This window comes from Abramis brama (assembly GCF_963993115.1).
Source record: "Abramis brama genome assembly, chromosome: 22".
Classification (NCBI taxonomy): Eukaryota; Metazoa; Chordata; class Actinopteri; order Cypriniformes; family Leuciscidae; genus Abramis; species Abramis brama.
In genome coordinates, this window is record NC_139984.1 from 8,077,501 (window position 1) to 8,090,705 (window position 13,205).

The 13,205-nt window shown below is 39.3% G+C and overlaps 1 protein-coding gene across 2 annotated transcripts in view; it reads left to right on the forward strand.

Annotated features, from left to right (window-relative positions):
- The first annotated feature begins 709 nt into the window (after positions 1 to 709).
- The window catches only part of LOC311073772 (cadherin-like protein 26), a 36,692-nt gene continuing 24,196 nt past the window's right edge, over positions 710 to 13,205 (forward strand). Inside the window, exon 1 of one of the 2 annotated variants that reach the window (XM_084099718.1) lies at positions 710 to 924. The gene's annotated coding sequence lies outside the window, so the exon portion shown is untranslated. The remainder of the gene's footprint in view (positions 925 to 13,205) is intronic. The other variant, XM_084099719.1, reaches the window with a different exon arrangement.

A 13,205-nucleotide genomic window follows, 5' to 3' on the forward strand; every position in this document is an offset into this window, starting at 1 on the left:
TCTGGAAGAGGAGTTGATGTTGCTGTGGCTTCACAGCTTGGGACAAGCTCCTGGACAGACAAGGGTTGAGGGGTTGTCATCTCTGGGGCTGAGGCTGGTGCAGCGGGTGTAAGTTGTGGGTCTGGTACATAGACGTGGATAAGCTCAGGGAGTGACATGGAGGGCTCAGCAGTCACAGAAATGAGGGCAGACAGTGCATCGAGGGAAGGCCCTGGTGCCATCTGTGAGAATGGAAGGGAGTCTTCAAAAACTGCTGTGGCATCTGGTGTGCTGGTCATGAAAATGTCATCTGCTCCATATAAGAGATCATCACTAAGATCTAGACAGCTATTCAAAATGGTCCACTCAAGTTTTGCAGGAGGCATGCATGAACTGTCCACTCCAGTTTTGCAGGGGACATGCTGCTGAATGTCTCCAGAAGTAGGTGTAACAGAAACTGAAATTAATAAAAGAGCATTAATTAGAAACAAGCGGCTAATTAATATTACAGGAGGATGTCTATCCCCCTTTAAGAAGCACCCACTATGGCCAGTTGGACAAAAAAAAAATTAAGTTTAATTATCTATATACATATCTAAAAATTTAGATTATCTTCGTATTGTATGTTCTCTCTGCCATTACAACAGGCTGACAGGCTGGCTGTTCTAGTGTTACTAGCGCACATACAGCTTCAAGGTTAAACCACAGTGACATCTGTTGGTAATAATGTGACACTACAGATACTTTTTGCTTGGTGTCTTTTTGCTTTTTGCTTGGTAACCACAGCTACACTAAATCTAGGATTGCATAGATAGAATTGACAGCCTGTAACAACCTGGGGGTTTTGACTAGCCGGTAGCAAGTTTTAAAAACTTGCGGTGGATGTAATGGATTTGCTTTCTCGTCGGTTGTTTGACATGGATTTTAACCAGGGTTCAACAAAAGGTAGGCTCTAAATTACTACATTCCTGCTGCTGGTGTATAATGGGTGTGTCGTTGCGGCTCCAACCAACCAACTTGTGTAGTTTTCAGTCAGTGGACTGTCATAGGCAGGCGAGAGCTAGCCTATGAGAAGCATATTTTATTTCAATTGTACATGTAGCCTTGTATTACGGGCTGTGCATTAAGATATCCTACAAGCCTGCTCTAATGCAGCGCTTGTTACTGGATAAGTTGTTGATTATGGCTCGAAAAGTGTTTGTGTCTAGTTTGTGAAATAGCATCGCAAGCTAAAGGCTACCGCTAGCTATTACTGGATTTTAAAGATTATCTTTTTTTTATGCACCCATGTGTCATTCTTACCTTGATCTTGGTGTTTACGTTTCAAAGCCATCTCCACCATCATTTCCCCCCGAGAGTATGCCATTCTTCAAACCTAGATGTCTAACAATAATCTAACAAAAGCAATCACTGTGAAACATGTAAGGTGATTTAATTGCTACATCATATCCCTGTAACTCCAGCATGGCAATACTTTGATGGTCGGTCAGAACAAGGCAGAGTGCCATAACTTCAGGGCAGCACACCCGTAACTTCATTCGAATGTTCAGGAGCAGCGAGAAACTAACGTTACGGCAAAAACATCATCTTATTCCCCCCAAAAAACAATCGAATTGAAACTTGATGTTTGTCTATATGATAAAACTTATGTTTATTGTCCTAAAAATTACAATAACTAATTTTCACCAAAAACCGAAGTTAAGACCTTTTGCCTTAGTGCGGCAGAGCAGTCAGACAAGTCTCTTGTTTGTTCCATTGAGAAACCATTGAAACACAGCGCAGAGGAATGCAAAATCATGTTCTGTGTGAAAGGACCCTCAGTGTACTGGAATGTGGGTCAACAGTAAGAGTTCTATATGGGCTATATTTCTATAAGTAAATAAATATAGTTCTATATTTCCAGTACAAGAAAAGTAAACTACACTCTTAAGAAAAGTGGTTCTAAACAGTACCAAATGAGGATTCTTCGGCTTGTAACAATAGCAGAACCCTTTTTGGTGCTAAATAGAACCTTTTTTATAAGGTTCCATGAATAACCATGCTTTGAAAGTGCTAAATAGGACCTTTATGGTGTTATAAATAACCTTTTCAACATTATTTATTTTCATTAATATTAGTATATTAGTATTTTCATATTATTAATATTACTATGATTAATATTATTTTTTTATAAATTATTTATTAATATTGTTTTTTTAGCCCTCTATCTGCCTGGTCTTACATCTTGTTGCCTTGTTCCCTGTCAGTTTGTCACTATATGGTTTCTATTTGATTGTGTTAGTTCAGTTCAGGTGTTGTTGTAAAGTTTTCTTTGTTCGAAGCAGAGACCAGTGAGACAGTCGGGATCGCGTTCAACGGAAGTTATTCTTTATTGAGAACTCCGCTGTACGCGGCTGTAGAAACGTCCAACATGATCTAATCTAATACAGTATGCATTGTAGTTATATACATTCCAAGGGGGAGGGATTACATAGAGGTGGAGACTCTGAACAAAGCATGCAAATGAAGTAGGAACACACCCTACTCTGAGTCCAATTGAATCAGCATAACTACTCAAATGATCCAATCAGCCTGACGGTATCACCCATATCTTCACATGATCACAGAGACAAAAGCACAGCTGTACATTGAGCTTACTGGGCAGGAAATGCATAAGGGCAAAGGGTGAGGGTGAGAGTCTCAGGAATTGACTCATTTAGAGAACAAAGGAAAACCAGGTCGGGCAGGAATATCTTGCTGTAAACTCAGTAATCACTTTCTCAGTTTATATACTAACTAAATTAAACATGTAATAAAAATGTAATCCAACAGTGTGTTTCATTAATTATCTCATCAGCTCCTTAGTTTGACCTTGTATATAAGCCCTCTGTTTCTGTAAGTTCCTTGTTCAGCATTGTTTCTACATTTATCACATAGTGTGAAGCACTGACCATTGTGACCACAGCTATCTTGTGTGTGTGGGCAACACACACATCGGTTCCAGCCTGACCAGAGTCCAGTGAAGGCTCCAGGCCGCAGCCCCTGACCAGCCTCCAGTGAAGGCTCCTGTGTTAGAAGCTCTGGCAGATGAAGCAACCACAACACACTCCATAGTTTCAATGTTATGTGTACAAATAAAAGCCTTACATGTTTGTGTTTGATTTGTTCATTAAATAAATTAATTTTCTCTCCTCACAAACCCATTAACCAGACTGAGCCAACAATGACTCGTTAAATAAGATCACATTCCTCACTGATAGGCTCATTAAGGGATGGGCTTAATCTCCTCAGGTGTTAATCAGAGCATTATTCATGATGATTCACGCCTCCATGCATATGGCCTTTGTAGACCAAAAAGCCCAGGAGGCTGATGAAGGGCTGGAGAAGGGAAGTGGCAGCAGTTTGGGAAGCTACGGAGGCGCCGACAGTTCAGGGGCCCAGGGAGCATTGGCCTCCATGGCCTTGAACCGGTAGCTCAGCCACTATGGCCGGGGATGTATAGCCCCCCCTCCAAATCTTCTTGGGAGGAGCTCAGGTGCTAGAGAGGACTCTGGATTGATCATTGAGCAGATCTCTGGGATGACAGTGGACACTGGGTGGATCTCTGGGACGACAGCAGACACGGGGCGGAGCTCTGGGACTGGAGGCTGGTCAGGGGCTGGAGCCTTCACTGGAGGCTGGTCAGGGGCTGGAGCCTTCATGTTGCATTTCTACTATGGCGAAGTCGCTATCTACGTGATCGCAATATTGTAACAACGTCAAATTGTAAGACGCGTCAGGGCTTGCGCAACATTTAGCAACTGCGAGACAATGTTCTGACAATTTATTTTTTCTATGCTATAGATATCCCCCATTTAGCATGTTATGAGGTTAATTTTTAATTAGTCAGATGTTAGATAATTAAATATTGTTTATCCTTATTATTATTTATAGGCCTAACAGTAAATTAATTATAATCAACACCTGCAAGTGTACACTTTGTGGAGTAAAAATGACAGAAGGTCACGTTAATTCAACTTTATTAAAACTGCATATGGTAATCAAAATTGCATTTCCAATAGTCATACATTTGTGAAAAAAGAAAAAAAAGAAAACGAAAATACAATTTCCTTGTATAAGTATAATAAACAAAACATAAAAAGCAAAGGCAGATCAGAACATTTCATGAACAAAAACGGGTTCTGTACATGGCAGACAGGGGAGCGTCGAAAGCCGGGCGATAAAGGTCGGTAACCGGAATCAGTCCAGAAAACATCAACAAATCCAGAGGAGCAAAGAAACAAATGAGACTAAATAGCAAACAAATTAAAGGAAAAACTAAACAAGTGTGCGAGCGGTTACAAATTTATTCATTTTCTCTGTGCATTTCCAAAAAAACATTAACGTGCAACAAGTAGCCTAGGTGCTTAAGTCACTTTCTGTTCAAGGAGTGCTGAAATTTCAATTACTCAAAGTCATTTTGGCTTCATGGCTTATAACTTTTGGCAAAAGTTAAAATATTTGTCATACCTGACCAGAAGATGACTTTTCCTAATGGTAAGGATTAAAGGATATCTGAATACTAAAATAAATTTAGCTAACATTAGCATAGTTCTGTGATTTACATAAGATTGCAAACTGAATTATCAACTAACATTATTCTGTCCCTTCAGTTAGACAGAACAAATAAATGTCACATAGACAAGGAGGTTGTAGATTGTGTTTGAATAATTACATATCTTATTTATCTGAGGTAACGTAAATGCAATTATCTCGTATCCTTGCTCGATGAGGAAAGAGACAACACAATGAGCCCAAAGGTTGGTTGAAATTTAAAAGGCTGATTCGCGCTTCAGGGCAGTGACGAGTACATATGTTGTCCAGTGGTTGTCCAGACACCCTCGGTACAACCTTAAGCAATGGCCCTTGGTTCAATGTCAACATTGTGACAACGCTGTAACAACCTTCACCACACAACGTAGTTATAGCAACCTTTTGGCCATGTTGTTAAAACGTTGTTAGAAGGTTGGGTATGTTGTGCCAACGTTCTCTGTTTGCTGGGTTTGAGGTCCAGGTTCACATGCGGGCCGGTATCTGGTCACCATCATTATCACATTTAAAATATAAATAAAAAATAAATAAAAATTAAACATCGGTTAGCATGCTGATAACAGGATCATTTTTAACTATGGTATTAAAATTGATATAATGTCCACTCTCATAACAGAAAACATGATTTTTGAAATATCATATACACATGCATGTATTATTAAAAAATGCATTAACCAATTTTGTACATTATATTTTATATTATATATTTAACACATTCAAAACCTATATCTGAGCAGAAATTTAAAAACAAAAGCTTCAATGAAGAGGCAGTATTTGTAGGAAACACTTCATAAACTATCTAAAACAGGCCCATGTAATACCTCAGTATTTTGGTGGAGTATGGAATGCAGGTAAGTATCACAGGAGAGGACAATGCACTTGTAGAAACACGAGGAAGAATGATAGACAAGTTTGCTGGAGGCAATTCTTAGGCACGGAAGATCGGGAGATTTCAGTACTGGTCTGTTTCCTTGTTCAAGGCGAAACAGTGACTAAACTGAGGTGTGTGCTTTTATGTGGTGGTTGATGAGGCTTGCTGATTAGTGACAGGTGCAGGTGATCAGAACCCTGGTCATTGTGATCATTGAGTGGTGGCTGTGAGAAAGAGTGAGATCCAGGATGTCATCACGTGGGACCCAGCATCTTTCCTCTGGACCGTACCCTTTCCAGACAATGAAGTACTCAAGTCAGCCTCCCCAGCGTCGGGAGTCCAGGATCTCCTTCCCTGCATAGATAGGCTCCTCGTCTACGAATAATGGTACTGGGGGGTCGTCACTGGGGTCAGGCTCTGTGAAAGGAAAAGAAACAGGTGAATAGTGAGGTTTGAGGAGGAATACGTGAAATTTAGGGTGAATTCTGTAGTGCGTTGGGAGTTTTAAGTCATATATGTGACAGGGTTGATCTGTTTGATGACCTGGAAGCGACCAATGTAATTGGGACTAAGCTTTTGGCAGTGCAGGTACAGTGTGATGTGCTGTGTTAAGAGCCACACTTTCTGCATGGGCTGATAGATGGGAGTGTCGCATGCACAGGATTGGAGTTGACAAAGCGAGTTCTTAGCATACTCGGCCCCGGGTGAGGAATTAGCTCTAAGAGCCTTTGTGGCTCTGGAAGAAGGTCCTCAGGAAGTGGCTTATTTCCTGGATCTTCCTCTCTGTCTGCCCGTTAAAACAGGGATGGTAACTGGATATGAGGCTTACAGTCACACCTAGGAGTGAGGAAAAAAAGCCTTCCACACACGTGAGATAAATTGTGGACCACGGTCTGAAACAATGTCTACTGGCAGACCAAAATTTCAGAATACCTGATTAAACATGGCCTCCACGGTTTCCATTGCAGTTCGAAGTCCCTTCATGGGAAATCAGCTTGCAGGCTTTCAAGAAAAGATCCACAATTACAAGGACGCAGGTATATCTGTCTGAGGCTGGCAGGTCTGTGATAAAATCCACCCCAAGGTGTGACCAGGGGCAACGTGTAACGGGTAGTGGGAAGAGTTTTCTGGACGGTAGTTGGCGAGGGACCTTGGAGAGTGCATTCCTGACAGTCCTGGACATACCGCTTGATGTCATTAGCCATGCAAGGCCACCAAAAGCGGTCTTTTATTAGCGAAGAGTGTGATGACTGGATTAACAGGAGTCGGGGGGTTCTGGGCACATAGGTACATCGTGGCGGGCATCCTGGCAGAACCGGGTGGTTGGCAGATGTTTCAGCAATTTGTTCGTCAAGGTTCCACTGAATGTTCAGGCGTGGCGGTGGCCATCTTGACTGAGGGCTCAGGCGTGGCGGCGGCCATCTTGACTGAGGGCTCAGGCGTGGCGGCGGCCATCTTGATCGAGGGCTCAGGCGTGGCGGCCATGACGGGACAAGACTCTGGAATGGCAGCCATGATGAGGTGAGACTCATGACGGGACAAGACTCTGGAATGGTGGCCATGACGGGATGAGACTCATGACAGGACAAGACTCTGGAATGACGGCCATGACCGGACGAGACTCTGGAATGGCGGCCATGACGGGACGAGACTCATGACAGGACGAGACTCTGGAATGGCAGCCAGGACGCACAAATAGACAGAGAATCACTTACTTTTGAGTTTTGTGTAAAAAAGTTTCACCATTATCTGTATGGTCAACGGTTTACCCTGAACACAGACCATCAGCCCTTGGTCTCAATCTTCAATGTTCGGAAGGGTGTCTCAGCACAGCTTGGCACAGCTGCAGCATTTGTCACTTTTCTTGGGTGCTCACCAATATGACATTGAGTACAAAGGCACCAAACTACACAGTAACACGGACGGCTTGTTGCATCTTCCACTGATGTCGACGGAAGAGACACAAACTATGGATCCAGCTGAAGTGTTTCATACCACAATTGTGAGTCAGTTACACGTAACAAATGGCAGAGAGAAACCCGTAATGACCCAACAATGTCTAAAGTCTATGACATCACAGTACATGGATGGCCAGCACATGGAAACTCACTGTTATCCAGCATTCTCAGCAAGGATAGATCAGCTTTCTATGTCAAGGAACTCTGATGTGTGGATTACAAGTTGTCATTCCCTCATAATTGCGTAGTAAGATTTTGAACACATTGCACAAAGGACATTTGGGCACTGTAAAAAGATTTGGATTGAGGATTGAGGATTGAGGATCTAGAAAAGGCATGTCCTGGATGTCAAAGGACCCAAAACTCTCCACCCAGCATCCATGCGAATGGCCGTCAACACCATGGTAAAGAGTGCACGTTGACTTTGCTGGATCATTCAAGGACTCTGTGTTTTTGATTTTGCATTCTAAATAGCCTAAAGTTGTTCCAATGAAGACAACCACATCTGAAAAGACTGTTTTGGTGTTGAGAATAATATTCTCCAAGAACGGTTTGCCAGAACATATATGCATGGATAATGGATGACAGTTCGTCTCAGATGAGTTTCAAAAATTCATGAAGCTGAATGGAGTCAAGCATATAACTTCCACACCATACTATCCTGCCACTAACGGCTTGGCGGAAAGGTTTGTAAAGACTTTCAAGAAAGCAATGAAAGCAATGGACAATGACAACATCTTGCTATAACACAAAGTAGACAACTTCCTTATCATGTACAGAAAAGTAGGCTAACACATGCCAAGACTGGCCAAACAACAACAATGTTCCTTAAGAGAAACTTAAGATCTCGCTTGGATCTCATCAAACCCGATGTTCAACGTGATGTGGAAAACAAACAATTTGTGCATATGAAGGACAGACCCACAAGAAACTTCCAAGTTGGACAAACACGCAACTACAGACTGGAAAAGTGGCAACCAGGTACCATCACCACCAGAACAGGACCCTTGACATACACAGTGAAGGTTGGAGATAACACATGGAGATGCCATGTAGATCAGACAAAATCCTCATCTTTATCTGTCCCTGATTCAAATGACAAGGACAATGATGCTGTTGAAACTGCCCCTCATACCTCAGTTAACGTGAATGACTGAGCCGCATGAAGATAAACCAGATGTAACAATTCCAGTTGCACCTGAACCTCACCCAGGCTTACAGAGACATTATCCTGAGAGATGTAGACAACCTCCACAAAGGCTTCATTTGTAGCTATGTTGTAGTTAGCAAAATTGTGTTAGATTAACTGTAAATGTTATACAGTAAGTTTATAGTTATGTATTTCATATTTCTTAGTATGATTAATCTAGTGGGGGAGGAAAGTGTAATGTATGTACTATGGGGTATCCTATAGGGAGAGGGAAAACTATGACACTGCCAGCAATTACTTGCATTTAATCATTCGTTTAACTGAATATATAAAGTTATAGTGTGATACAATAGTACAAAGTAGACAAAAATATACCTAAGTACAGTAGGCTAAATAATTACATTTACTTGAAAACTAATGAATGCCAACTATGTAATGCAACTGATGCAGGCCACAAGAATGACAACATGACAGGGAGTTAGTCTGGATTTTATTCATACCACACATCCGTACTATAAAAAAATGTGACCTACATTTTCAACAGTTGTGAAGTAAGTGCTTCACCAAATGTAGTTGGCTACCTCCTCATACAGTATGCAATTTCGGATGAGGCATATCAGTGGAAAATGATAAGCCTGCTACATCAGAGCGTCTTGAACCTTATAACTTAATCATTACACTTTTGAATTAATATTAAAATTACACTGTGTAACTTTTTTGTTTGAAATGAACAAACTTTAAATGATAATGATAAAGTACATCATAAATCCATCTTCTAACCTGTCTTTGCCTTAACCTAAACCACTGTGGTAAGCGTGTAATAACGATTTTTATTTTAGACTGGTCGGGGCGAATTTTGCGGGAAACCTCATACTTGTGTTATTAGTCCGTGTTTTGAAAGATCAGGCTGATCTACTACATTTAGTTTGCGTAGCACTGATGTTTACGGAGGCCCAGTAGTGCACAACACAATGAAATTTAAAAAGCAAACATAAGTTCACAACACAACGAAATTAATCAACACAACGAAATTAATCCACAACACAACGGAAAATGTACAACACAACGGAAATAAACATAATAAAGCGGAAATATGTATATATCGGCTCTCGGAGCACGATAAAGTTAGTTTTACATGCCACTGGAGTCAGCAGGCTTTTAAAGAAATTGCTTTTTAAGGACTACAACAAACGGCTGGTAGGGACTACACTACATTCCTCCCGGGTTAGTAACATCACCGACCCTAAAATTTGCATAAACCCCGCCCCCGGGGACACGATTTATAGATCATCATGACAGAATATGCTAATCAATGACTAGAAGATTAACTCTTCAACTAACCATTCAGAAATGTCCTGTTGCTTTCTACATGTTGTCACTTCTTCTTGAGTCTCTCCATCATTATCTGACTCCGGTTTGAACATAAAAGGCTAAAAGTTTTGAAATTTTCAGTGCATGTCTGTGTGAGGTAAAAGGACACGAGCTCTTGAAGCTCCGCCCTCTGTGACGAAAGCAGCTTAAAGCTGCTTGCATTTAAAGGGACAGACACAAAAACGGTGCGTTTTTGCTAACCCTTAAAAAGTGACAATTTTAACATGTAATATAAAATTATCTGTGGGGTATTTTGAGCTAAAACCTCACATACACACTCAGGAGACATCAAAGACTTATTTTACATCTTGTGAAAAGGGCATCACACCACCCCTTTAAGACTGCCGACTCCATAGAACAATGGCAAGGAAAACTAACTTTATTGCGCTCCGAGAGCCCTCTGGTGGTCGGGAGCATTTCTGCGGCTTTATTTTGTTGTGTTGTTGCTTTATTTCGTTGTGTTGTGGCTTATTTCCATTGTGTTGTACATTTTCCGTTGTGTTGTGGATTCATTTTGTTGTGTTGTGAACTTATGTTTGCTTTTTAAATTTCGTTGTGTAGTGCTCTACTGGGCCACTGTAGCTGTTCATTGACTAGGTTCACAAAAAAATATGGAAAAAAAAGTCAAAACAACAGCAATATACTTTACCAGCGCATTTTCGAATACTGTTTTCCTTTTGTTATTTATTGATTTATCAGAATCATTTTATGCAGAACAACGAAGGCAAAGCACAACTCGCGTAAAAAAAGCACAACTCACCTAATTACCAAACAATGTTTCTCCCTAAGTAAGGGATTAGAGGGCAAAAGTTAGACGAATAGCAAAAGTGAGTGAATATCAATTAGCCATTTTGCAGTGGCACATCCCGCGTAGTGTGTAATTGTTTTTGACTAGCGTTTCTATCAGAGTTGCCAGATTGACCGTTCGCAAAGTAGTTTAAAAAAAAATCTCTATATTTTTATTAATTTTTCATTTCAGTTTTAATTATTTTAGTACTAAATGAAATAAAAATGTTGCCTTGGCAACTAGATTTTAGTTTTTGTATATTTTATTTTATTTTATTTAAGCTAAAATATATAGGCCTATAGTTTTGGTTTTAGTTACTAAATATAATAACCCAATTTCAGACATGCTTAAGTGTGCAGATACTTTTTTGGGGGCCACAATAAACTGGAAATGATTAATAGTTGCAGATATGGAAAGAATGTTGAAATGGTATGAGAAAAGCTTTCCAAATAATTTGAGTTCAAATCTTGTACAAACAATCTAATTATTGGCTACAAGTTGCATCATAACCGCCAGAACAGGATAGCTAACAGGTAAAAAAAAAAAATAATAATAATAATAATAAAAAAAAAAATATATATATATATATAAAAAAAATATATATAGATAGTTTATATATATATAAACTTCATAAAGTTTTCCAGAGTGTCTGTATTCCGTGCGCAAACGCATCAAAACAAAGCATAGGCCTACGCAAAAAGCGAGCCTGGGTTGTGGATTCACTCTACATGGAAGAGGAGCACAGTGGGCCTTTTCTATATAAACTGGGAGATGTAGGTGATATTGAACACTTTCTGTAGTAATCGGCCACTTTATAGCAGAATATCTGTGATAAGTGATAAAAGCAACTAATTATTAAATATCACCTTTTTTTCGGTTTGTGACAGATGAGTTTAATTTGCTTTCAAGGACTGTTTTGTTTTCTTTGTATCCATCAAATAAGAATTTCTTCATGACTGAAATTTTTCTTCCTGTTTCTTTTCTCCTCCATGAGGCTATTAAGATATTTTCAATTAAAAGTTTAATGTTTTGAGTTTGGTAACGTTTGTTTTAATGTCTTTTTTAAACTTTCAGTTAGTCAAGAACGAGTTTGAAATTACGCACTGTTCAGACTATTTCCTGTTTACCTATTAGAAGGCTTGTGATTGGCTTAAGAAAAATAAACATTCTATGCGTCAACGCATTATTTTACGGAGAGTTTACGACCTACTAGCTACGTTCTGCCTTACGCAACAAATGGTGCAATGGATTAAAGTACAGAGTTAGTTACAAACTAGCTAGTAGTTACTAAGCCTCTAGTGTGGACTTTACGTTCCAGTTTAAGTAAGAACTTACAAACAGCTTGTGCAACCCTGATAAGCACAGATTTCTGACTCAGAGCTTGTCCTCTGAATGTTTACACCTTACACCTCTATTGAGAGGACATCTTGTCTCTGAAATTGTATGGTAATTTTCTAAAAGATACAACTTCATCTAAATAAGAGCAATGTCGAGTCCTCCGATTTCTTAAAAAAAAAAAAAAAAAAACATTGTAACAAACTTTGACAACATGTTTCATGTTGCATGAACAAAAATACTGCTTGTATTGATCTAAGACAACTAAGCACAGTTTTTGCTTTAAAATTGTAAAGTTTTTGAACAGACACTGTTTAGTCAAAATAATACTTTAGTTTAAATTTATGCAAAATCATTTCTACCATACAGAAGACTTCTAGGAAGATAAATAAGATACGATTTTAATACAACTTTAAAGATTTGAGATAAACAGTCTTTTAATTTTAAAAGATCTAACTTAAACTTTTAAGATTATGGTTTTAAATGAATTAAGTAGGAATAAAACTGTGGAAAGCAGACTAACTTTACATATGCTGTGACATTGTGTCCCAGAGACTCCTCCCGTCTCTGTGAGGGTCTGAAGCTTCATTTCACACTGTAGTTTATCCCTGAAGGATCTGGGGCTGATTTGTTTACGACAACTTAAACTATTTGCTTTTGGATTGTTTTTTATCATTGCATAAACAACTTCTTCTTCAGCGCTCTGAAAATGTAAGGTGTTTTTATATTTATATTTATTTTAGCCAACTAATAACTTATTTAACAGTTTATTTACTAAGTAAAACTGTTTAAATCAATTTTGTACAGTTTGTTATTATTCATTGCGTTTTTGATAATGAAAATCATTATATCTATGGAACCCCCACAACTGCGACTGTCACACCATTTTAGCCAAAAACACACTCCTCTGTCTCTCTAAGAAACACTCAAGAGGATTTATATTATGGAACATGCAGTCTTTAAATAAATGCACAAAATATAAAAAATCATTAAGCGGTAATTTATGTGTGTTCATAAAGTCAAAGGGTAATCTAATAATGTGGACTATCCTAGCTTTTAATTGTTTGATGTTTCCTGAAACAAACTGCAAATGCTAATGCAACAACAACAACTCTGCTCAGAAATTCATGGATCTGTGATTTTAACCAGATAGAGACAAAAAGACAGTCTCATATCATCTCAGGT